Source organism: Microchirus variegatus, assembly GCF_963457635.1.
Source record: "Microchirus variegatus genome assembly, chromosome: 6".
In the NCBI taxonomy this organism is placed as follows: Eukaryota; Metazoa; Chordata; class Actinopteri; order Pleuronectiformes; family Soleidae; genus Microchirus; species Microchirus variegatus.
Window position 1 is genome coordinate 30,084,685 of NC_139807.1, and position 25,260 is coordinate 30,109,944.

Genomic DNA, 25,260 nt, shown 5'->3' on the forward strand with positions numbered 1-25,260 from the left:
TATCCCCCGGGCCAAGCAATACCACTTGTTGACATTTACACACACACACAAACTGAGAAGCAACATGTCTACGGATAAAAATCAAACAGTACTATGACTGATTTACTGTGACACAAAGATGACAGAGTTGCTATCCGTGGTCAAACAAGCAGTATCTGTATGGCGGCAGGCATTTTGGAATCCTAACTCGATGTATGTCGGGTTGCTCAAAGTTTCCGAGTTGGAAATCCGACAGAGAAAAGAGGGGTGTGCGGGTGGATAGCCCGCAGGCAGAGCAAACAATGTGGAAGTTCAGACAGGGGCAACCTGGAAGGCCAGGCCCAGCAGAAGGCTGACGGCTGGGGCAGAACTCTCCTCAGGAGACTGAGCAGGAGGCCGACTGCAGAGGTCAGGGCCACGAATGGCTGGACAGGAGGAACTGGGGTCGCCTGGAGAACCCAGGGTTCATGACACCCTATAGTTCCCTGACACACTTGGGGAAAGGGAAGGATGAGTAGAGGAGTCCTCCATCTCGTCTCAACACCAGAAGCCAGTCAGTGCGTTTACATGCATGTTAAAAGTACAATTTTAGTTGGAGTCAGACAATAATTCAGTTTTCTTGTCATGTAAACACATTAGACCAACTAAAATCAAGCCACTCTTAGTCGGTCTAACATACCTGAATATTGTGATTCATTTTGCTGATTACTCCTGCATGTATACGCTGAGTTGGACCGGAGTTGGACTTGTCATTCGAGGCAGAGTCAAAACTCACACAGCCAATAAATCCATTTTCTCCTTCGCATGTATTATTTGCAGGTTGTCCGATTGGCCGTCTTAGTCAGTCTCAATTAAATTGCATGTCAACATACTGAATGAGATGTTTTGGCTGTAGATATAGGTCTTGACAATCAGGCACACTGAGATCTGTGTCCAGTTAAAGTGTTAAAAACGTCACCTTAAAACTGCTAACAGCCGGTTAGCATGGCATGTTTCTGAGAAAACGACAGTACAATGGTGTTATGCAACTGTCTAGTTTTCCCAACACAAAGTGCAAGATAATGAAGGGGCTTCCACTCTTGGGGAATAAATAAAGTGCACCAATGGGCTAATTAGTTTTACGCTCTGTCAACCTTTACACCGTTGGAACATTATTGGCTCCAAACTTCCACCAAGGAGCGAATGTCTGGGCCATGTTTGTCCTTCCGATTGTAAACAAGATAATTACAAAGATGAATGGCTCAACATGCATAATGTATTTTTAGGGGTGTAGGTTATAGCTCAAATAATTATCATTAGTTGGTGGTGTTGGTGGTGCTACAGATATTAGGGGTGTAACAATTAACCAGGATGAATTGGGCCCACGGTTGGTGTAGTGGTTAGCACTCTTGCCTTTGCAGCAAGAAGACCCGGGTTCCTGGGTTCGAGCCCCGTTTGGATCAACTTCAGAACAAGGGCCTTTCTGCAAGGAGTTTGCATGTTCTCCCCGTGTGTGCGTGGGTTTCCTCCGGGTTCTCCGGGTTCTCCGGCTTCCTCCCACAGTCCAAAAACATGCGATATGGGGATTAGGTGAATTGGTCACTCTAAATTGACCGTAGTTGTGAGTGTGTGAGTGATTGGTTGTTTGTCTCTATGTGGCCCTGTGATGGACTGGCGAACTGTCCAGGGTGTACCCCGCCTGTCGCCCAATGTCTGCTGAGATCGGCACAGCACCCCCCGTGACCCTCTGGTGGAGGATAAAGCGGTAGATAATGGATGGATGGATGGAATTGGTCATAATGATATTTATTAGGTAAAAGATAAATACAAGATAAGACAAGATAAACACTTTTTTAAAGTAAATTAGGGGTGGAATAAAGAAATCAAGATATATGGGTTTTTGTTGTGTTTTTTCAGTGTTCTAAAATCACTTTCATTTGAAGGATGTTCATTTTAATTCTAAAATATGTGCTGTGGCCAGTTTTTAAGAGGCTCTATTTATTTTGGCCCAGCATGGTAATATATCCTCACAGCACTAGTTCATTGAACACTGAGTGTAAAAAACACTAAGTATTTGCAGGAGAAGCTAAATATAGCAGTTTCAAAATCTGTCCATGTTCATGTTTTTTACTACTGTCCTATTCAGTTTAGATAAATGTCAGACTGACATGTGATCATGTGAACATTATTTTGAAAATATGTCAAGAAATGTTTATTTAAAATAACATAATGTAGTATTTTCTTTTGGAAACTCCCTACAGTTGGAAAACAATATTGCTAGTTACAACTGCTGTAAAATACATGTCACAGTAACACACAGCAGACTCTGGCTGTGATGTGTGCTGTAAAGTAGAATTTTGTTGTTCTTGTTGTCTCAACAACAAAAAAACTCAGGATACAGGAACACTGGCCAACAAAAGAACATGACAGCAGGACAAAAAGTGTGAACTGAAACAAAATGAACTGACATAGACACCGGGGGAGCACACAGACTAAATACGCTAGAGAGGCAGGGATAATCAGACACAGGTGACACTAATAAGACGCAGGTGAAAGACTTTAGGGCAGTGCAGACGATCAAAAGAGAAGACGTACACGAGGAAATAACTGCACAATAAAACCAAACCAAAAACCCAAGGTAAAGAGAAACAGAACAACAAGACTAAACAGAGCAAACATCTACCTGGATAATTCCAGGGTTCCCCATTTTTAAAGTAGGAAATTGGTTTAATGAAGCTGCTTAAACTGTAAAAGCTGTAAAAGACTCAAGAAGGTACAAAGCAATAGAGTTCAACCTACTCTAATTGTTAACTGACTGTGGGTGTCCACATAAAACAAATAGATTTTATTGTTTCAATTTATACCAAATAGTATTGACTTGTTCATGATAAAAACTATATTTCCTGAATCATTTATAGATAGATATTGGCTGAGGATGCATAGCCCCAAAAGATATGGATCTGTTTTGTTCCTTTTCTAATCTTTTTTTGCTCTCTGATTGCTTGCTCTTGTCTTGGTGTGTGGTGCATTTAATACTACAGGATTTCAGACAACTGATAAATGTTTGCTGTACAAAACACAAATACAATATTACATAAAAAAGCAGCTTTCAATTGTCTGTCCTTCTAAATTGAAAAAAAGCAGCAGACATTCTTATCAGGCCCTTGTGTGTGTGTGGATTAGCACAGGTTTGCGTGAACTAACGCACATAACACTTTATTCATGGTCGTGAGGATTGAGTTTGCTTCCATCTACTGTATGCAGCATACCAACTGACTGATATCATCGTCACGTAACTCATCAGCCATGGAGGAACAATGTGCGCAATTGATTTTTCGAGGCATCTCCCGTGTGAGTGGCTCTTATGGAAAACATCTCAAAATTGTTTTAATGATTCAATTAGGAATAATTCAAGGGGGAGTATATTTACTGTGCAGTATTGGCCTCCATCACATTCATACACACTCACACACATAGTCTGGTTTCTATGACTTCAGAGGACATGACATTTACTTACTTTAATTTCCTTAACCATAAGTACTACAGGCCTAACCCTAACCTTATCCTAACCGTAGAGCACGTCTTAAAGTCCCCATAATGTGACTGTTAATAGAGAGGTTCAAACATGTGTGAGACCTGAAAACACACAGGTTCACACATGTAGCCTCCATTTATTTGGAGTTTAAACAAAGCCTTATCCATATCTTTAACCATAACCTTAACCCAGCCCTTACTTAGCTCTAAAATAACCTGTTCCTCAGAAATAAGGGTTCAGTGTTTATGACAGAAAAGATTCCAAAGCGGTAACAAATACGCACGCACACGTCCTCGCACAGCATTCTTACTGAGGACATTCAGACATAATGCATTCCCTACATTAACCATCACAACTAGATGCCTAACCTAAATTCTGATGACTGGTGACTGAAACCCCCCAAAAGACGTTTAAATTTGTATGGATCACACAAAATGTCCTCACTCCCTATGGTTGGTCCTCACAAAGATACTCATACAAGTATACACACACAGAGAGAGAGCATATGAGTTGTGCCGCCGGCCAATGAGTTGAACCATTTTAGCAGATGGGAGTTTAGGGGCCTTGTGGTATGGCATGTGAATTACACACCTTCATTTCACTTCACAAGTCCCACTGCCCCCCAAGCTGTATCACATATTAACTTCAACGTTGTTTTTCCCCCCCCCGCACAAATCTCTTCACACCGTTTGTATGAGCAACTGTGGAGCTCACATACTGTGTTTACTCTGCCTGTGCTGTCACAGGGCAGGTAGGAGGTTTAATCTCTTGTTGTATGCACATTAATTCATTCATGCTCAGCCTGGCGGCTGTACCAGCCACTAACAACACGACATACTGTATAGCCTACTAAGTGATGTCCAAAGACACTTCCTTTTTTCCTATGGCGTCTCATCCATATGTGCCCATCCATGGAAAAACCAGCAACAAGTCTCCTGAGGGACATTTTGAGTTATTTACAGATTCTGAAAGTGTGATTTCTAAGCTTTCCAACGATGTCTAACACATTCTGAACACAATCTTAAAATATATAAGAAGAAGATGGGGCCATTTGAATGTAGGCACTGTAGGAATTTTAGCTTAGAAGATTGACACGAAAACTCATCCCATAAGAATACAGGAGTATAAGATATTTTTCGGTGCTTTCTTTTCTGCCTGTGTCCAATTATTCTCATGTCCAGCCACTCTCTTTTTTCCCACTTTATTAAGGTCTCATGTTCATCCACTGGTGAACTGTCCAGGATGTACCCCGCCTACCTTTGGTGGATCCCTCCCCTGCACTAGACTTCCACCCACTTTGCCCTCAGCCCTGTTTAGGTTTTCCCTTTGTTTGTGTTTGTATGAATGAGAGTTATTGGGATTTTAGAACCTAGGGAAGGGTATATTTGAACTTGGAACCCCTGTCTCCTCTCTGTCCATCCATCCATCCATCCACCCAATATTCTATAAATAAAGACCTAAACTTATATATATAGTTTTCACCTATCCACAACTCTATCTATCTATCTATCTATCTATCTATCTATCTATCTATCTATCTATCTATCTATCTAAACTAGTGAGCATTCACTCAAGAAGAAGCTAATTATGCCATAGACTTCCATCCAATCTGAGCTCTTTTGGCAACCTGTCTTTGTGAAATCAACCCCTGCTGGCAATTCAATGAATTAATATTTTCCACTCAAACTCACCCTGCAAACTGAAAGCATGCATCCACTTTTTATTCACGGTCTATGATTCAGGTAAATACGAAACCATATTACTTAAGGGATGGAGGTTATTATTATTCATTGTCTATCACAATGTCAGCAGGAGGAGCATTCTCTCTCTCTCTCTCTCTCTGCATCTCCCCCCTGACAAGCTCATATTAGATCAGACCTGCCTTCTTGATGTTCTGCAAATAATCTTGTGGATGATGACAACCATTTGATGGTGACACTATTTACATTATTATACAATATGACAATGGAACAGTCCTGGCGGGAGCATAATACCTCAACAGGGGTTTGAGCACCTGCCGTTTTGCCTCCTAGAGAGAAAGTTCCCTTTTTCTCAGTTGTTTTTCCTTCTGAGGTAAATAAATAGAAATGCATCTATGCTTGTGGACAACCTGCCCCTGCTGCCAATAAAGATGTACTTTTATTTTAAAAAATTCCTGCAGTAGTTCGCTCTTTCTGGTCATCCTGCACATGCTGAGTTTGAGCCATGTCATTCATGAATATTAAGCTCATTTACTGTTTTGTTTTGTTTTTTGGAGTTTTAAGATTTCTACGTAATTGGCCTCCTATGCTTAAACTAGTTATTTACATCAGATGGCTCAGTTGGTGGAGCTACTGATCCGTTGCGCAAAGGGCCCATTGCAGAAACCCGGTACTGATTCCACCCATGGTCGAAAAATGTTATATCAAACACATTTAATCTTCTCACAATTAATATTGCAAAGTCGCTTGTAATAGTTTGTCAATTTTAAAAAGCGGATAGTCATATATAAAGTTTGAGGAGCACATGGCTTAACCAACCCATTATAGTTTATCAGGTTTTCTTCAAGTTATAAAACAATAATTACATTTTTCAGTTTGTGTGCCCCATTTACTGAACTTAAAGCTCACATAGAGTGGTCCTGTTGCACATATATGTTAGTTATGGAGGTCTACTTACATACATTAACTTGTTTTTATGGTCAAAAACCTCCTAGTTGCTGTAAACGAGCCGATAGAAATCCTCTTTTCTGACGGTGTTTCCCAGCCGCGAGATTTGAGACTCAACTCTCTCACCCAGAAGACAGAGTCTTGTGATTGGCCAGTATATTCAGCACACCAGCTCTCAGAAGCTCAGCTCCCCCCCTCTGGAACGGTGGATGCACTGCTCCTCAATATCAAAACATTGTTTTAACAATGTTTAAAAATAGCTTCTTCACGACTCCCCGCCGCAGTCCCTTTTATGACTTTGACCTGGAGTCAGACCCAGAGTCAGAAGACACTGACGCTCGTGAAACACCTCCACAACGGACGTTATTCTTCTTCTGCGGTTCAATGTACGCAACCTGATGTGCCCGGACTAGTGCCCGGAGCAGGACGATCTGCTGTTCTAGAGAACTGGTGTTTACGTAACTGGACCGGGTTTTTTCAGAGATCTCGCTGAGCTCGAGATTACAATAAAACACAGTGTTCTCAGCAGTGAACTGTTTGTTTAGAACCTTCAGGGCTTCTTAAACAAGGTAATGACGCAGATACACACTAAAAAACAGCGTTAATTGCAACTTCTGGTTTGGGTCCGCTTTAAAACCCCATTCCACCTTTGCAGTTTTAACATTGTCTTTCTAGTTGACTATAGTGCTGAGGTCAGACTACACAAAATAATGGCCTGATACAGGCCGTAACTGTGACATAGACTTGGTTCAGGACCCACCGTCCCCTGAAAATCAATTGTTTTTTTTATCCTGTGCGGTGTGTCAAAGTGAACAGTAATCACAACCAAGTCTGGGATGCCTCATGACCTCCTGATAGAAAGTCTGTCATGTTTGATTGTTTTGTCTGGCTTCATTAATGCGTTCCGTCACATCCGTGACATTGACCAATGAAGGCACTGAGCACTCTGAATGCGCAAAAGTAACAAGCGTAAACAGAAAAAAATGGCGATGAGACAGAGGGGTGATGAAGTGGAATGAAGGAGTAGCCTTTTTATACCGAGCACATCACTTTATCCTCCACATTACACTCTGGACAGGTCCCCAGTCCATCAGAGGGCCATCGCACAGACGAGCAACTTACTCTCACATTCACACCTACAATTTAGTGTCAAATTAACTTAATCACCACAATAAATGTTTTGGACTGGGGGAGAAAGCCAAAGTACTCAGGGAGAACCTATACGCACAAGGGGAGAACATACAAACTCCCTCAGTCTGATTCAAACCAGTGACCTTCCTGCTATTGCCATGTGACCCATCCAAACTCAACACAGTAAGTGTCATGTTATATAGATCACATTTTATCACAATCAGAAGTGTGATAAAGCGACATGAATATGACACACTTGCAGTAACTTACAGCAAATAATTATTTTCAGCAGGGTTTGTTTGAAATTTGATCTAAATTGCAGCCCTTTTGTTAAAGATAAGCAACTGGCCATGAATCTCAAATAAAAAGTATTTGATGAAGAATACATTTGCAAGGTGCAATTATTAAAAAAAATAAATAAATAAATCCATAACATTGTGACAATGTGTTATTTTATTGTAACCGTATTAGTTATATCCAAAATAAAAATGTTTCCTTTATCTTTTGTCAACAGTAAAACACATTATTTCTCAAATGCACTGATCAGTTTTAATTAAAAAAATCTATATGTAATCACCCGATATCAATGGATAAATCTTTGGCCACACATCAACATCACACACATTGTTCAGTGTGTGCCTATATCCTTTTTTTTTCTTTAAAGAGAATACAGGCTAATAACAGACCCTGAACCATTGAAGTGAGGATGTCGGGCTCTGTGAGTTGCTCTGGCCTTGTTGTTTCTGGATCGGCTGAAGCCTGTAGGGACTGACTTAGAGTAATGCCTTGCCCCATATCGCCCTCAGCACTCAGCCAAATGTAGCGCCGCCGCAACAGCAGCCCCACTTAATGTGATCTTCCCCGGCTTTCTGGAAGTGGCAGAGAGACAAAGGGCAAAGAAAGAGTCACTTGACTCATCGATGTGCACACTCCCTCAACAATGCACAGCCACACTCCGAAAATAGTTGGTAGGCTTATTTGTGTGTGTGCGTGCGTGTGTGTGTGTGTGTGTGTGTGCGACTCAGAGTGTGGGTGCAAACAGCTCACACATGCGTCTCTGCAGGCTCAAACATCCTCAAGATTTCTCTCCCTTCTTCAGTTCCTAAATAAAGCCTGCTCAGTGAAGTGGATGAAAAACACAAGAGATTCAATCATACAATTATCCAGATTCCCTCTGTCACTTCAAACGGACAAGACACTCGGTGTATGACCAGTGTTTCAGTGTGTGTGTGTGTGTGTGTGTGTGTGTGTGCAAGCATGACTTTTATTTTTTTTTGTATCAGAGCAAACTTCGTTTTAATAGAGAGTGGAGTGTTGTCAATTCTCCGGGCTTGGCAGCCCATTATTCAGTTGCAAAAGTGTGAGGGTGAAGCAAAAAAGCGAGAAGAGAGTTGGGCAAAGAGAGATCTAAGAAAGTTGCTTTCAGACATAGAACTTGTGAATGTGTAGGTGCATGTATGTATGATAAACCTGTGCTTTATCATCCAAAAATAAATAGAAGATATTGTTTTTGATTTTACCAATCCAAGCACATGGTCAGGGTTTAAAGTGAGATGTTTTTTCCGCAAAGAATCAGAATCACAAATGCTTCAATGTGGCAATGAAACGACAAAGAACCTAACTGCATTTTTAGAGCAATATATGTGCACTCGGATGGAAATTAATACATTTGAAAAGCATAGCTTTTTTTTTTAAAGTGGTTTTGACCTATAGTTGCAGCAAAACAGCTTATGCCCTCACTACGCTGGAGATCAAGACTGGAGGTCATTCACACTGTGTACAGGTTTTAGCATTGCAAAAGAAGACTCCATTGAAAAAAAAACAAGCCACAGAGACTAATTGTAGAATAGCATTGAAGCAGCGTTACACCATGTGCAGCAGTGCATCAGCTGTGTAAGTAACTGGCCTGTTGATGAATTTTTGGCTTTCAAGGTTTTTGGAGGACGATGACAAAGACCCTGGTTTCTGACTACACGAAATGTCCTTTGTATATTCAGACAAAATATATACTTGGCCAAGGAGAACAGAGGCAACATCAAGACAGGCCTGACACTACCTCCAGTTCTGAAGATCAGTCCGCAAGATGACACATACTGTATCTGTCGAAGGACTTTTAACATATTTCATTAAAATAACAAATGCGTGAATTTGCCCTCTGGAGTAATCTCCCCTCAGCGCCAACATTATGTACACTTTGGTTCACGCCAAGCTCTGACTGACTTCTTACTGGCAAGGAATGAACACAATAGCTTTCTCTTGGAGCCAAACTGGAAAATAGCTCAGTCTCAGTGTTGCCAACTTTGCCACTATATTTAGTGAGTATTCAGACCCCTGTAGCGACTCTTTCAAAAAAAGCGACTAGTGAAAAATCTAATGACTGCAGACCCCCACTGCAGACATTCATTTTTCATCCCCAGCCCAAGACAATTTTGAGAGGTGTAGTGAGGCTTTTTTAGGTTCTGCATTTCTGAGACATAGCTGGAGATCACAATGTTCGGGGTAATTCTGTTTGCATATCGGGCCCAGGCTCAGGTAGCCCTGAAGCCCAAGCTTCTGCACTGCTATGCTTATGTTATTAATCCCAATATTTTGATGACACTGGTTACTTTATTTTATATATCTTAATATAGGGCCTCTCTAGCATATACTACCGTTTATGTCATTCCCACCTTAAAGGTGCATTATGTAATTAATCTAAAGCAACTGGCCATAAACTGGCCTAATATGTCACAGAGACTCAGGAATAATGTTCATATAACAACCTGAACTCACCAACAGCAACAGTGCAGCCAAAATATTTGCATTAAAAAAAATCTTTTGCAGACTGCAAATCATGTTTTGAAATCATGTTTTGGCATGTGGCGCCACCTACCACCGTTTACCAATCATTGCAGTCAGTAGAGTCTCTGCTGCCGAGCAACCACGGGTTGCCAGTTACGTCAGAAAACGAAACCTAAAAGAAACTCGGTATTTTGAATTTGAATGTAGTAACCGTTTTTGGCCACATTCTTACATATGGCACCTTTAGATCTGAAAGGGGTCTGTCAGCCAAATAAAACAAATTTTGAGATTACTTTATCGGGCTATGTTATCCTGATGACTTGACGCGGCCCTCAATTAAGTAATGAAGCTTAATTATGTGGTGTGTCTAATAGGGCCCCTCAATCATGTTAGTATTATTATTATTATTATTATAACTAATACTATGAGCTACTATACTATATGAAAATGTACTTTTTTATTTTAACTCAACATTTTCCCTTCTTATCTCTGACGAAACATCATGGGCTCTTTTTGACTAAATGTAACCTTCAACTTGAAGGAATAAAATCAGCATGACATACATCAGAAATTCACTTTCTTTTTCCAGCATGCAGTCCAAGCATCCCTTACACATACTGTACAGTATCTACATACTCGACAAGAAAAAGGTTTTTTTTTTAGTATGAAGCCTCTTTAAAACTCTGCCCAAGGGTGGAAGACATGTTGTGCTTACTGATCACGTCTTTAATGAAAGAGCGGAGTCTGCAACTCGGACTCTATACCCATCTCTCCTCGCTCAGACACTGCTCAGGTTCTACATCATTAACCAGCCATGCAGCCTTCTGATATTGATCAACCTGTGATCCTGAAATATTCACAACATTCTCACAATAACAGAAAAAAATACATAGGGGAGAGGTTTTCTCTATACCTCTACTGTTGCAGAGGCTTAATGGAGGCGAGTCAGCTCTCAAAGTGTCCAGAGGCAAAGACCTGACGTGATTCACATTCATCAAACAGTCGGCTGGTGGAGACTGCAGGACAGCACCACCTCAGACACTTTGCACTCTGTTCTGCTGGTGTTAACACAGTAGATTTTTTTTTTTCTCTCCAAAAGCCTATTAATTAGAGTGCTTTTATAATTATAGCGACAGTTTAGTTAAACATGGTAAAGCACAGATAATTGCATACCGTATAACACATATCAAAGATGTCATAAATTTAAACATTATAACTGTCTTAACATAAATGACAACATTAAAAACCTTAATAGAGCCGTTATGATCATTTGATTAAGGTTAGATCACATGCCGTCTTGCATGTGAATGGATTCGATGGACATTGTAAAACCCATTATTATCAGATCCTTCCACCAGTTCTACGAGTTATTTTAGTTATCACTTTACTTTTTTTGTGACAGTGTCACAGTCGCTCTTGGAAAATGTTGCATTAGCATTTAGCAGCTGAAGTAAAATCCAAGGACTTGGACAATATTTCTTTGGAGACCAAAGAAAGATTTATCAAAATCCTTAATTAATGTTGCCACATATCTGTCAGATCAGTAAATGATCACTTAAAAAATGTCAAGGTTGTGTTAAAAGCGAACACCAGATGGGTTTCATGAAATTATTAGTATTTGAAATAATAATAATGGCTATCAGGATGTGGATTTCAATAAATAAGATTTTAAAAAATTAAATAAATAATTATTTTTTACTAACACTGCAGCCTTACACATGGGGTGCCTCTTCAAAAAAATACCAATTATTAACTTTGTTATTATTATTTAAATAACACAATACAGCGAATCCCCTTAAACCCATGGTTTATTTGGCTGTAGACTCAATAATCAATAATCCTCAGAGAGCTATAGCAGTGAAACAAACTACAAGAGTAATCGTATATGTCATCAAATCAAACAAATGAAATATTAAAACCTAACTTTAGTGAGTATAAATATTAACAGATGAATTGAAAATGGAATTGAATTTAGCGCAGTCAAAAATAACGTTGGGAGTATCGCTTATCTCTGCCGTCACCTTGAGCTCCCCCTCTCAATGTCAGTATAGCTTTATTGTTGTAAAGATCTAAGCGGATTAATGTCCCCAGTTTCTTCGGCAGGTCAATCCAGAACATTAACTGTTTGTTTTGTTAAAGGCCTGTTTTGTGTTTGCACGGGGGGGGTGCGGGGGGGGGGGGGGGGGATGAATGATTGATCACGGGAGGAGAGAGGGGACTGCAGAGCAGGGACAGCCTTGTGATATAAATCACATCTGATAGAGGGCACAAAGATAATTGGTTGTCTGACCCCTGTAGTCGCGAGGAGCTTGAGCCACTATCTTGCGGAGGGAGACAAACTAGAGGGCAGCACACCATGATAACGACATGCTTGACTGTCAACGGATGAGATGCAAAAGTCGTCTCCTCCTTCTCTTCCTCCTCCTATCCATTGTTGTCCGTTTCTCCTGCCCTCTTATTGTCAAAAAGCAGAATGGAGGGGTTAATTGGATTGGAAATCGGTCGGCTTGGCTGGATGTACTAATTTGATATCGATATCACAATGTGAATCAAATCCATGTTTTTGTAAGGTTGAGCAATAATGGCTTAGAAATAATCTAGATATACACGATATATGGGGGATATAAAGCTGCACACAGGTTGTTTCTCTGGACTCATGAAAAGTTTTCTTTTGAGATGTTCGCAATGTAGAGTGACGATACACGCTAAAATAAAATATCTATCGTTTATGATCTTTATTGCATGATTTTAAAATTCAGTAATTGCCTTTCAGATGTTTGAATGATGTTTATGTACGTTAGAAACAATGAAACCGACTATAAACGTGGTCAAATTACAAAAAAGCACAAATAATTAGGCTGACAATTAAAGAAGTGTTATATAGTGACTGTTTTAAATATAACTTTGACAATGTTGAGTTTTTTAATCAATATATATTTATTATTTAAAATATTTAGTGTATTGCACAATTCAAAATTTAAAAGCCTTTAAAACCAGGAAAAGTCATCACGAGGTGTGGGTGACGATATTGATTTGGTGATAAATTGTCATCCTTCCTCATGCAATACAATAATCGAAACACTGGAGCAAATATCGATATATTTTAATGAATAAATGAAGTTAGTCTAATCTTATACTGTCTTATGATTGTCTTGCAATATATTGATTTTCACAAAATTGTTGTATCGTGACATTATTGGTACCGTTGTCCATGCATTTTATATTGTATATCGCATCGTGAGGTACGATGTGATTCCCACGCCTGTCATTACAGATACCTTATCATGATATGATGATATCCAAAATCTAAGACCATAATCTTGTCTCATGTAATAGTATAGATATAATATCCATAAGCCCTATTCACAACTGAAACAACTATCAAACTATATAAATATAAGTATAGTTCTAACAAAAGCATCCTTCTCAAAGGGCTGAGGTTCTACCTGGAACCATTTGCTTCTGAAAAACCCTTTCCCTATGAGGGCAAGTCGAAGAACCTTATATGGTTCTACTTAGCACTTTTATTTCTAATAGCCTTCACCCTTTAATTGCTGATGAGATAATGACACAAAAAAATAATATAGTTGAAAATTGAGTTCAAGCGAAAAGCACCTTTCCTTTTTTTTTTTTTTGGTTTGTGTGTTTGTATTGTATTTTAAAAAAAAAGTTAAATTACCTTGCTTGATCTGCCTGTTTTGTTTGTTTGTTTTTTTTGCTTTTTTCATTTCATTTTCCTTATTCATCTCCTCTTCTTGCAGATACCATGATATAATTCATTTTAGCCGAAGGCTGAATGTTTCTGTCTATTTTTCTTTGCGGTTCCATTTCCAGAGGCATTTTGACAGCAATGGACATCAATGTGACTACCTTTTGCCATGGGTGACCATAGACTGTGTATAGTGTGATCAATACAAAGGCATCACCAAGGACTTTTAACAGCTGCTATACAAGAGCCCCATCTCAGCCTCACTCTCACTTCCTCCACACACACACACCTCATCCCTCTCTCCATTGCTTGCACTTTTCGGAAGGAGGGTGTCCGCCTTCCTCAGCAGTTTTGGACATAAAAGGAATTTTCATGTTCATCTAACACACACACATTGAGAGAGAGAGCAAGCGAGAGAGAGAGAGAGAGAGAGAGAGAGAGAGAGAGAGAGAGAGAGAGAGAGAGAGAGAGAGAGAGAATGAGAATGAGAGAGAGAGGCCGTCTTGATTAAATAGCCTGACAATGCACCAAATGTATTGCACTGTTGCCAGGGAGATTAAACTGACCTTGGGTGTGTTTGTGTGTGTGTGTGTGTGTTAAGCTTTGCCAAGAAGATACTGGATGTACACTCAAGTCAGGAAAAGGACGAATATGCGACACTTCCGTGACGATGACCATTTATTTCAAAGTGTGAAGTTGGATAAAAATGTGAAAAACCACTTCCTGGCAAGATCCAAGGATACAGAGAACTCAGCCGAGTCTTCATTATAGCTCCTGTGCTGTTTGAGCACGTCTTCTTTTTGCTCCCCAAATAATAACTAGGGCAGTTTTAAAGATTCTCGAAGTTGCTTTGAAGTTAAAATCTCATTAAAAAAAACTAAAAAAGGTACGGTGTGTAAAAGTTAGGAACATTTATTGGTGAGGTTCTATGTTGCAGCTCACACGTTGTGTTTGAGAACCTATGTAACCTACAGTTACTCATCAAAACTAGAAGATGCTTAGTTGTTTCCATGGGCTACTGTAAAAAACATGGTGGTACAAAATAGTTCTCTTAGGGTACTTGAGGGTACTTGTAGCAATGAGTAGTCATGAACTTTAAGTGACGATAAATAAAATACTTATAAAATACATAAAATACACTGGCTAAATAATAGTAGTGAATATTTCCTTCCTCTCTCTGATCAGGATTGTTTGCAAATGACCTCATTTTAAAACAACCTTCATTCAAGGTTCAAGGCCTTGAAAGCAATTACAAATTTCTATTCATTTAAATTAGGGATGTTTAAAAAAATAAATTAATAAATAAAATATGACATTAGTTTTATAGTTTTGAGATAGTTTAATGCAGAAATAGGTAAGGGAACACTTCTGGGAAGTACTTTTTTTGCCTCAAAAGAAAACTAATTGAACTTTGATGGTATCCTTCAACCTATAGTTACCAGTAACAAGCAGTCTGTTTATTTATATAGCGCTTTTCTAGTCTTCTAGTCTCAAAGCTGCTGTACCATTCACCTATTCACTCACACTTTCATACAGCACATCTATGTGCAGCACATTTTTCTATCTATGTGTGTTAAGGATGTGTTTAATACAGACATAAAATTCTCTCTTCTCTCACAGATCGGTATGTGCATAATCGTATACATTCTTAGAGTCTAATTTATTAAGTTAACAAGTCTCATGTTTCAGTAAACATTTCTTGTGTGACAGATTTTTCTTTGCTTTACCACTTGAACATAAACTTGATGATGGCGAATGGAAAGAAAACTCCAGTATGTCGTGAAAAGGTCTTTCGAAAACAAGTTCTGTGGTGTAATGAAACCTTAACGTGATCCCGCAGACTTTGATCTGCAGCTGAAAAGTTGTTTACGAATCAAAAGAAAAAAGAAGAATAAAAAAAAAAAAAGGTGACACGGATCGAAGCGATAGGTGAGTCCTATCATTCCGATATAAAAGATCAAACATGATGTTCATTGTTCGGAGCTGTGAGGGAGCGGGAGAGAGGGGGGAAGGAGGAGGGAGAGAGAGGACTGCTGTGGAGGTGTACAAGCCGAGAAGAGCTTTGCCATTCTATACAGCCTTCACTCTGTTACCACTTGCTGTGCGACATGTCATCGTTCTTTCTAAATTAGGGAGCTGTGGTATTGAGTATTGTGTTGTTTCAAACCAGTTTGACATCCACAAATGTACTGTAAAAGAAGTTTGTGTTACATGCTCTTTGTACATGTACACAATCTGTGTAGTACATGCCAGATTTGCAGCTGCACACAAGAGCATGCCCCTGTAATTACCGGAATAAGACGTTTATAAGACATGTCTGATCATTCCGGGTAATACTGGCATAAACCTTCTTATTCAGGTAATAAGGGCTCATTGGGGTTATGCTGCTTTACAGGGATAAGCTATTTACATGAGTCACGGGCCAGAGTTACCGGAATATGCATGTAGTCACTCAAGTACATTGGTTCTCAAAGTGCGGCCCGGGGGCCAATGTGCGGCCCGCAGAAACATTTCTGGCGGCCCGCAATGAATTACAGTTGATAGTTTTCAATCCAGGAGGTAATTGTTAAATGTTTATTGGACATTACTGGATACAGATCAATAAGTGTAAACAAAAATACTGGGTATTTACCTGGTTTCTATATGGTGAATTTTAGTGTATTATTGGGTTATAAGCTGGTAATAAGCAGGTAGCTACAGCCCCCAATTACTAGCTATTTACCCAGTAAATATATGGTAACAGAAATGTGTTACTTGGTATTAAACTGTAATTAGAAGGTAAGAACAATGGCCAAAATACTGGGTAATTACCCAGTAAATTATAAACTGTTATTATATTAAAGCTTAAAGGTGCATTATTGTAATAAATCTAAAGCAACTGGAAATAAAATCCTCCTAATATGTCACAGAGACTCAGGAATAATGTTCATGTAACAAACTGCTCACCAACAGTACAGACAAAATTTGCATTAAAAACAATATTTTGCAGACTGCAAATCATGTTTATGTTTTGAAATCATGTTTTGGCATGTGGCGCCACCTACTGCAGTCTACCAATTATTGCAGTCAGTAGAGTCTCGGGTTGCCAGTTATGTCAGAAAACGAAACCTAAAGGACCTCAGTATTTTGAATTTGAATGTAGTAACTGTTTTTTGTCCACATTCTTACATATGGCACCTTTAAATGACATTATATTAACGCTTATATTACTTACTTACTAAACTGTAGAACTGCAATCTGGTCATTAAAATTATTACAAATGGGATTTCTTTCTGTTTTTTTTTCCTTTGGCGGTCCTCAGTCCAACGCTGGGTTCCTAAATTGGCCCTCAGGTATCAAAACTTTGAGAACCCTTGCTCAAGTACTTCCGCTTGCTTCAGAGGGAGCCGTGTCCCTCCAATCCTGAAGCAGATGACCTGAGGCTTCTCGCTCATTAGTTCCGTAACTAATGAGCGAGAAGCCTCAGGTCATCTGCTTACCAAAAGTTGAAGGACATACACACTCATGTTACCGGCATCTGTGCCAATAAAACACACACAAAGTGATTAAGCTAACAGTGTGCACAACACCATAAACTGGGTGATTATTTAGAATTATTAATGAATTATTAAGTTGCCTTCTTTTGTCTACATTGTCGATGGGGGCGATGCTCTGTTCATGATTAGTACAACCCTTATTTTTAAGTTTTAAGGAATCTACCCATTAGTTGATTCTTTAATCAAGGAAACGCAACCAATGTAAGCATTTGGTTTATTTCTAGTCGGGCTGTTTTTCTCGTGCAACACTTTTTAAAGCAGGAGGAACACGGCCTTCTGTGACACCGTGTGCACTTTAAGTTTTCTCTGAGTCTAATCTGTTCGAGATGTTATAGCCTCCACTTTCAGCACTGGCTTGAATAATAGTGTCAGGATTAAGGGGAGCAGGAGTACAGACAGGATGCGATGCACTCTCATCATACTTGCTGCTTAAAAATACATTTCCTAAACCGGGGATTATATATTTCCCAAGCCCTGTGGGTGCAATATCAGTGAATGGAAAGCAACAGAACATGTCCTGAACTTTAGACATCGGTTTTTTTGTATTTGTTTTTTTATTTATTTTTTTTGCCTTTTGATTTCATTCTTCCCAAAGCTGTTTTAATTTAAAAAATTCAGCTTTGCATTACATTAACAAGAATATGTGGGTTTTTCAGAAAGAGAAAGAAAGAAAAAAGAACATAAGCACGAGGCAAAAAATATTTGGATACATTTGAAAAGTGAGGATTTGGATTCCACAAAGAATTCACCATGTCGCATCCATCACCTTTAAGTAGTACAACAGTTTTGCATATAATCCACTGTCTACATACATATTTATTAGCAAGAGATCTTTGTTGTACCCCATCTGTCAGAGTGCATGCGGTGATATTCGGCGCATTTGTGGCATCGGTACAAAGCCAGACAGACTAATGTGGCATTAGGATGTTTTCTATATCTATCCAATTTCACGCACTGGAAAGAAAAAATACTGTTCGGATCGCAGTTGTGTGATATGAGAACAAACAGAGGAAACAGATGTGGCAGTCTTCTCTTTCAACCACACATTCTTCTCCCTCCCTCTCTCTCTCTCTCTGAGGAGTGCTTTGTGCAGCTGAGGTATATGTTGGCTTTTGATGAGGCCTCCTGCTCTTCCTTAACAAAAATCTGGAACCTCACCGCAGGCTCACCTACTGCTCTGTGTGCCCATTGTATCATTTGGACACACACAGAAATAGGTGGGGGGGGTGGGAGCAATCACACACACACAATGAGTTTCCATATTTCTATATGTTGACCTCCAGGCTCCAGACTGAACCCGGGAGCTGTATTTCTATGACTGTGCTGGTGTAAGCATCACCCTGGATTTCCACTGGACGCGGAACAGCCGCGGAATGGCAGCGGCGCGGTCGCCGTTGCAAATCGCTTCCATTCTAATCGATGAGAGCATTCCCACCGGCCGCGCTGCGGAGCGTCTCAGCAGCGGCCCAGAAGCGGCTCGCCGCGCCGCAGCGCTATCGATAGGAATCAGTTCTATTTTTTCCGTTGCCGCTGCTGAACCTCATAAATTTCAACGAAGCAGATCGCACCAGACAGGAAAAGCGACACAGAATCAAAGTAAAACATTTCCGCCCCCCTTTCGAAATAAAACACAATACGCAGGTCATATCGCCTGTCACAACTTCACATCAACATTACGTCGTGACCGGTGCTGTCAGGTAATCAGTCAATTAATCAGAGCGTCTCTGAGAGTCATAACGTACGACGAGAGACTGATTGTTGAAATGGAGAAACATAAAATCATTTATGACACCAGATCAACAGTTCTTCCACGTCGGAGAATGAAAAGAAGCTGTGTTGTTGTTGTTTACTTTATACACACAGTCTATCCCTGGAAATCGCGAACTCGCGTCCGTTCGATATTATCGCGCGATCTTCCGTGAATACCGCCGGCTCCCAAGGCTCCGCGCCGCTGCCGTAACGCGCCCGGTGGGGATTGACGCTGGGGAGAGGACGAAGCAGAACCGCGCCGCTGCCGTTCCGCGGCCGTTCCGCGTCCAGTGGAAATCCAGGGTCAGACGGTCATATTATGAATATAATCAAGTAAACTTTTTTGTGCACACTATATATATATAACAACTAAACATCATTCCCTATTATTACCTCACCCATGGAGGTTATGCTTGAGGTCTTGTCTGTCATTTTGTCCAACTCTTAGCAGCATGGCCTCAAAAATCTGAGGAGTCTATAGGTCTTAGCCAAAGGAAAGTGTTTGTGTGGGAAAACATAATGACCTTGGTACCATTTTTAGAAAATCGCCACTACTGGGAAGGAATTTGAGAGTGCTTATACAGTACAGTGCTAGAGTTGAGGTGTATTTATGAACATAGCAGGAGGTGTAGTAACTTACTGCTGACAAAGAATATGGAAAGTATCAAGAGACACGTCCATGACTACAGATGTAAAAAACCATATGGGAAAGCAATCATGTTGCTGCACTCATAAGTAAGAATTTCTATATTTCTATGAGGGAATGAATGGAACGTGGGCCTTTGGTTTCAAACTACTCGCTGGATGTTTGATGTCGGAAGACCGTGCAGGATGGAGGCGGAGGATGACGAGGCCTTGATTATCGTCATTCTCATCACATTGTGTCTCTCTGTGCACTTGCTAATTGATGGGGTTTTTCCTTCTTGATTTCTTTGGGGGAAACGATCCAACAGAATGTACATTCATTTACGGTGAAGAGATTGCCTCTATTTTACTATCATTGTCCATCCATTACTGGAACCAGAGGCACGAGCTACACGCGTTTGTGTTTCTCTTGTGTTGTGATTTGCTTCACTTGTCAGTTTTGTCCCCCACATTATTTTGTCACTGAAAAATACGATGTGAGCTATAATTTAGCAGTTTGGTTCATTGCCGTCTAAAGAAATGATGATGTTGCTCCTCCACTGTTAATTGCAAGCTTTCTTGCGAGCTTCCTGCTGCTTGTTTTGACATGTTTTCTCTCCCGTGAATGCAAGATTGCATGGTGTACAATTACAAAACAAAATGATGCAATGCTGACTTCATTAACTCATTACTGCCTCGTAAAAAATTGTAGATTTGTGTTTTGAGAAAATCGAAAGAGAATTGGCTAAATATTTAGTGAATCAAAAAGAGGAAATATAGATTTGACTTTATTGATACCCGCCACTGGGGAAATTCACTTGTTAAAACAACAAGGTTCAGAGCAGACATTGCTACATTATGACGTAATATAAGCAATATAAAATATACATAATAGTATATTTACAATAAAATAATTGTACAATGGAACAGACAGAGCAAGTATGCAAAGAATAAGATGTATAAATATCTAAAGTACTAAAAGAGAAAGTCACCCGATTTGCTACAGTGGTCTTGTTCTTCTTTCCTATGTCTTTCAAAGTGTGAGTGTGCATGTGTATAGGCCTAAATCGAAGCATCCGAGCATGTGTGCATTTCCCATCCTTGGGGCCATATTGATCCAGCGCAGGTAAGTCTTCACATGAATAATCAAAACCAGCTGCATCCAGCCCTTCCTAATCAATAGCCATTTCAACAGCAGGGCTCCAGAGCAACAATTCATAATAAATGGGAAGGCACAATATATACATCTGACCTCTTTGTTATGACAATGCCCATCTGAACATGATCATAACAATAGCTGAAAATCGATCCAGACCAAGTTCACAAAGAGGTGAGAGCAGTTATACCAATTAGCTGAGTTAAGGTAACAGCCCCTTTATTGTATTTTTGTATTGCCAAGGGATGGCATGATCCATGTCGGCAGCACAAATGCTGAAATAACTGAAAACATTGCTCAACCTTTGCTGTCCCCAAAGCTGCAGTTTCATCCTCAGCTCAGAGTCGAATGGTCACATTGAGGTTAATCACAAAGTGATGTGCAGAGAGCAGCGAAGTGTGTGTGTGTGTGTGTGTGTGTTTGTGTTTGTGTGTGTGTGTGCGGCAACTTGTCTGTTTCCTTTTCCAGGGACTTCATCTGTCAACCCGCTGCTCCAGCGGATGCACAGTCCTGTCGCCGCTCTTCGGGGGAGAAATCTTTTACAACAGTTTCCCAGAGTTTCATCATCGCCGTTAGCGTCGCTTAAACGATCGCCGAGATTTTTAACAACACACGACATCGTGTGCAGAGGATGTAGTGGAGAAAGTTAACAAATGAGGGAACCACGCAGAAGCTGCATTCCTAGAATACACGTAGAAAGGACGCTTGCTGTTTATATGGATTCTCACAAGAGCGACACATCGAGACATGCCTGAAATCAAAAACAAATCTTCATTTCAAAGTCCAATGTCCAATTGACTGCAAACTCCTTATAGAGAGAGAGGCCGTCAAAATGGGATCCAAACCCCTGACCTTGTTGCTGTGAGGCAACAATGCTTGCCACTTTCCTACCATGTAACCCCCATCTGATCAAACTACTGAAAAACATAATTTTCTTCTTGACGTCAGTGTGTATTGTCCATAACAAACTTGTGATTGGATTACAGAGGACAGATAAGACCAGGTCTGAATGGGACCATAGAGTAGGGTGACCAAACGTCCTCTTTTGCCCGGACATGTCCACTTTTTACGTCCTGTCCGGGGCATCCGGGGGGGTTTTATAAATTCATGAAAATGTCCGGGGTTCGCTGTTTTTCATCGAACCATCAAGCGTGTACTTAAATTGACCGGCGCTTTGCATACAAATACTACGGTACCTCTTTTGTTGTGTGACGTAATTCCCGAGAGGCTGCTTTGTGGGCGGCTCCGCGACGTGCACATGCACAGGAAACAGAACAGACAGCGGCAACAGAGCAGACAGCGGAGCAGCATTGCACACAAAATGCCGAAGCGTAAGTGCAGCTTCACAGATGAACTACAAAAAAACTTTCCCACGTACCGTCCCCGACCGGGACGGTACGTGGGAAAGTTTTTTTGTGTCTCAAGGTGGGGCCGAGTGTCCTCTTTTTGGAAATCAAAATATGGTCACCCTACCATAGAGCAGATTTTCAGAGAAAATAAAAGAAAGCAAAATAATGGTTTCACAGAAACCATGAACATTTTGCTTTTTTTTTGTCACTGCAAATAAGATCTCTGGGACAGGCTGTCTGCTTTGGGAGTTATCATGTCAGAGTGACATTAGCAATTGATCTACAGTACATGGATTGACTCGAAGGACAACTTGAAATGCAACCAACCATGTTTCGTTTTTTTAATTGACTCTTTATACTGCTGAGGTCAGACGGACGACTCCACAGTCACATGGCAAAAAGATAGACCGAAGAAGATTTTATTTTTTATATACATATATATAAAAATAAGACAAAATTACAAATATTTTATGTCTATTTTTCAAAAACACTCAACCTTGAATTCGTGAGGCACTGGTACATGTACCTATACAAAGTGGCAACCAGTCGTGAAGCCTCCGGATTCACAATTTGGCCAAAGTTATCATGACACCAGTTGTCAGTCACACCTGTGTCTTCTCATATGAGCCAGGCTCACACATCTCAATCTCATTTGACATTAAATAAGAGTCTGGAAAGGATACAGTCATCTCCTATTTCTAAGAGGCATGGCCAACGGACATAGATCGAAATGCCTCTGTACACAATTGGATAGACCTATCAGACCAATGATCTGGATAACGTACGCAGAGTAACCGAAAACCTGTCAACTGATGTGCTGCTTGTTGTAGTTTTCTAGCAGCAGTGGCTGTCTAGTATCGGCTAATGACGATGGAAGCAACAGCCGAATTGACCAAAAGCTGCTCTTCAATGGCTGCCATTGTGAATGTATACAAACATGATGAAAACTAGATGTCGCTTCTCTGTCGCTATTGCCCGCTCTTAGCATCCCCTGGAAAAAAAAAAGCAAAAACATTTGCGATTGGCTCCGATTTTTAAGGAGATTCTGGATGTTCCTGCAGAGTCCGATTACTGGCAGACTTGGATGAGTTCACCCGGCCTGATATGTTGTACTTTATAATTTAAATGGGGACATAGTTTACAAAATTGAGACAAAATTGAGACATTGGTGTCAGTGAAAAGTTTACCAATGTTGGAAATCAAGTGAGAAGTCGGTTGATTTTCCTGTACACTTCCATTCAAATTGAGTTATTTTTGCACCCAGCGTATTTGCTCCCTAGTGACTATTTATTTAAATTCCTGGTTGGCTTGAGAGGGGAATACATTCACTTTTTTTTTTTTTTTTTGGTTAAATATGTAGCCTATACTGTATTGCCGAGAGATGTGACATGAACGGTAATCATTAATACACGATTGTTGGATTCATAGGATTTGATCGCACATTTTCAAAAGGTCATAAATCGAGCAAAAGTAGTGAGGTTTACTTTTTTAATCGAGGTCTCTCCTGGTGACACAGAGTTGGATCTGTATATCCAGAGTATCTCTCCAGTTAAGTACTTTACTGCCAAAGTTATCTCCCCTGCCGACTGCCATTAGTTTTCCTATCCCAGTGCACTGACAGTCTTCAATAGTTCATTTCATTTAAATTGCCTGCAATGGATGAAGTAATACCACAACACTGTGCTAAGGGAGTCAGCAGGAATTTAAAGGTTTAATGGGCATGGGCAGTAAATGCCAATTGCATCTCACTGGATGGATGAAGCATTTAAAAATTCAGATGGACACAAGAAACTTTTCAGAATGGAGTTGAGCTCCCTCAAGATAATTGCACCTGTGAATTTTCTTCATTGCATGGGTTCAATTTACATGGAATTACACCAAGTGTCTCACTGTAATGCCATCATCATTATTATGTGTGAACTGGGAAATGTACACGTTTGTTTTGGCTGTGAAGGGACGTCGTTATCATCATTATATCATTATGTGATATATCATTATCATCTATGTGACCGATATACAGCATGTTTGTGAATTCATTTTCTCCAACATCATATCATACGTCACAAAAAAGAAATACTGCCCAGCCACATAAGGTTTATATTCAGGCAGATAATATGGGTTTTAAGGACGTTTGTCCTTGGTTTCTATGACGGCCATGTTTAGCCACTTCAAACCCACACTTACTTAGGGTGAATTCCAATTCCTTGCTTAATCCTCAATCTTAACCCTCAATCTCAAAAATGTGCGCTCCCGCTAGTGCAAGTGCTGTCCCGATTCTCAGAAAAATTAAGTTGAGGGGCAAGTTTAAGGGCTGTATCGCCCTCAATATTTACATTTTCCGAGACCACCCTTGGGAGCAAGGACTTCCCAGAATGCATTGCGTGTTTCCACATAACAAAGATGGCGCCGAAAGCAGCGAAACAAGTACGCTACAAATTTAGTATTTTCTTTGTTAATAGAGATATAAAAATGATGAAAACCATTGTATTATCTTAGTTTAGGCCCATATTATGGATTACTGACGTCATTGTTGCGTAACATTTATTTTTATTTTACAATCTTTTGTCAATAGTCGGCCGGTGCGGACAAGCGATCGTTTGCTATGGTTTACTTTTCAATAAGTCGTGGTGTGTGGTAACTGTCAGCTGAATATGTCCGTGGTTGTGGTATTTGTATGAGTATCATCTTATAACTAACTGACAACCGAATAACTTGACTGACAAACGGATCGTAATAAATAATTGTGACGTAAATGTGTTCTTCTTCTTTTTCTTTTTTGGAGTTGACAGACTGGACGCAGCTTTCGCGTTATTCTGCCCCCTACAGTCTGAAGACGTATCTGCATTTAAGGGGTGTCCCATTTCTAAGTGACAAAATAACCCTCAACACTTGGTTTTGAGGGCCAGTTAAGATTGAGGGTTGAGCTTGAGAGTTAAGATTGAGGGTTAAGATAGGAATTGGAATTGGACCTTGAGGTGGATTTCTACCGGGCGCGTTAGACTGTGTATCAAGGAAACAACACCTGACCTGGTAGCACTGGTGACGACGTAATGTTGATGTCAATTTGTGATAGGCTAGATGAGC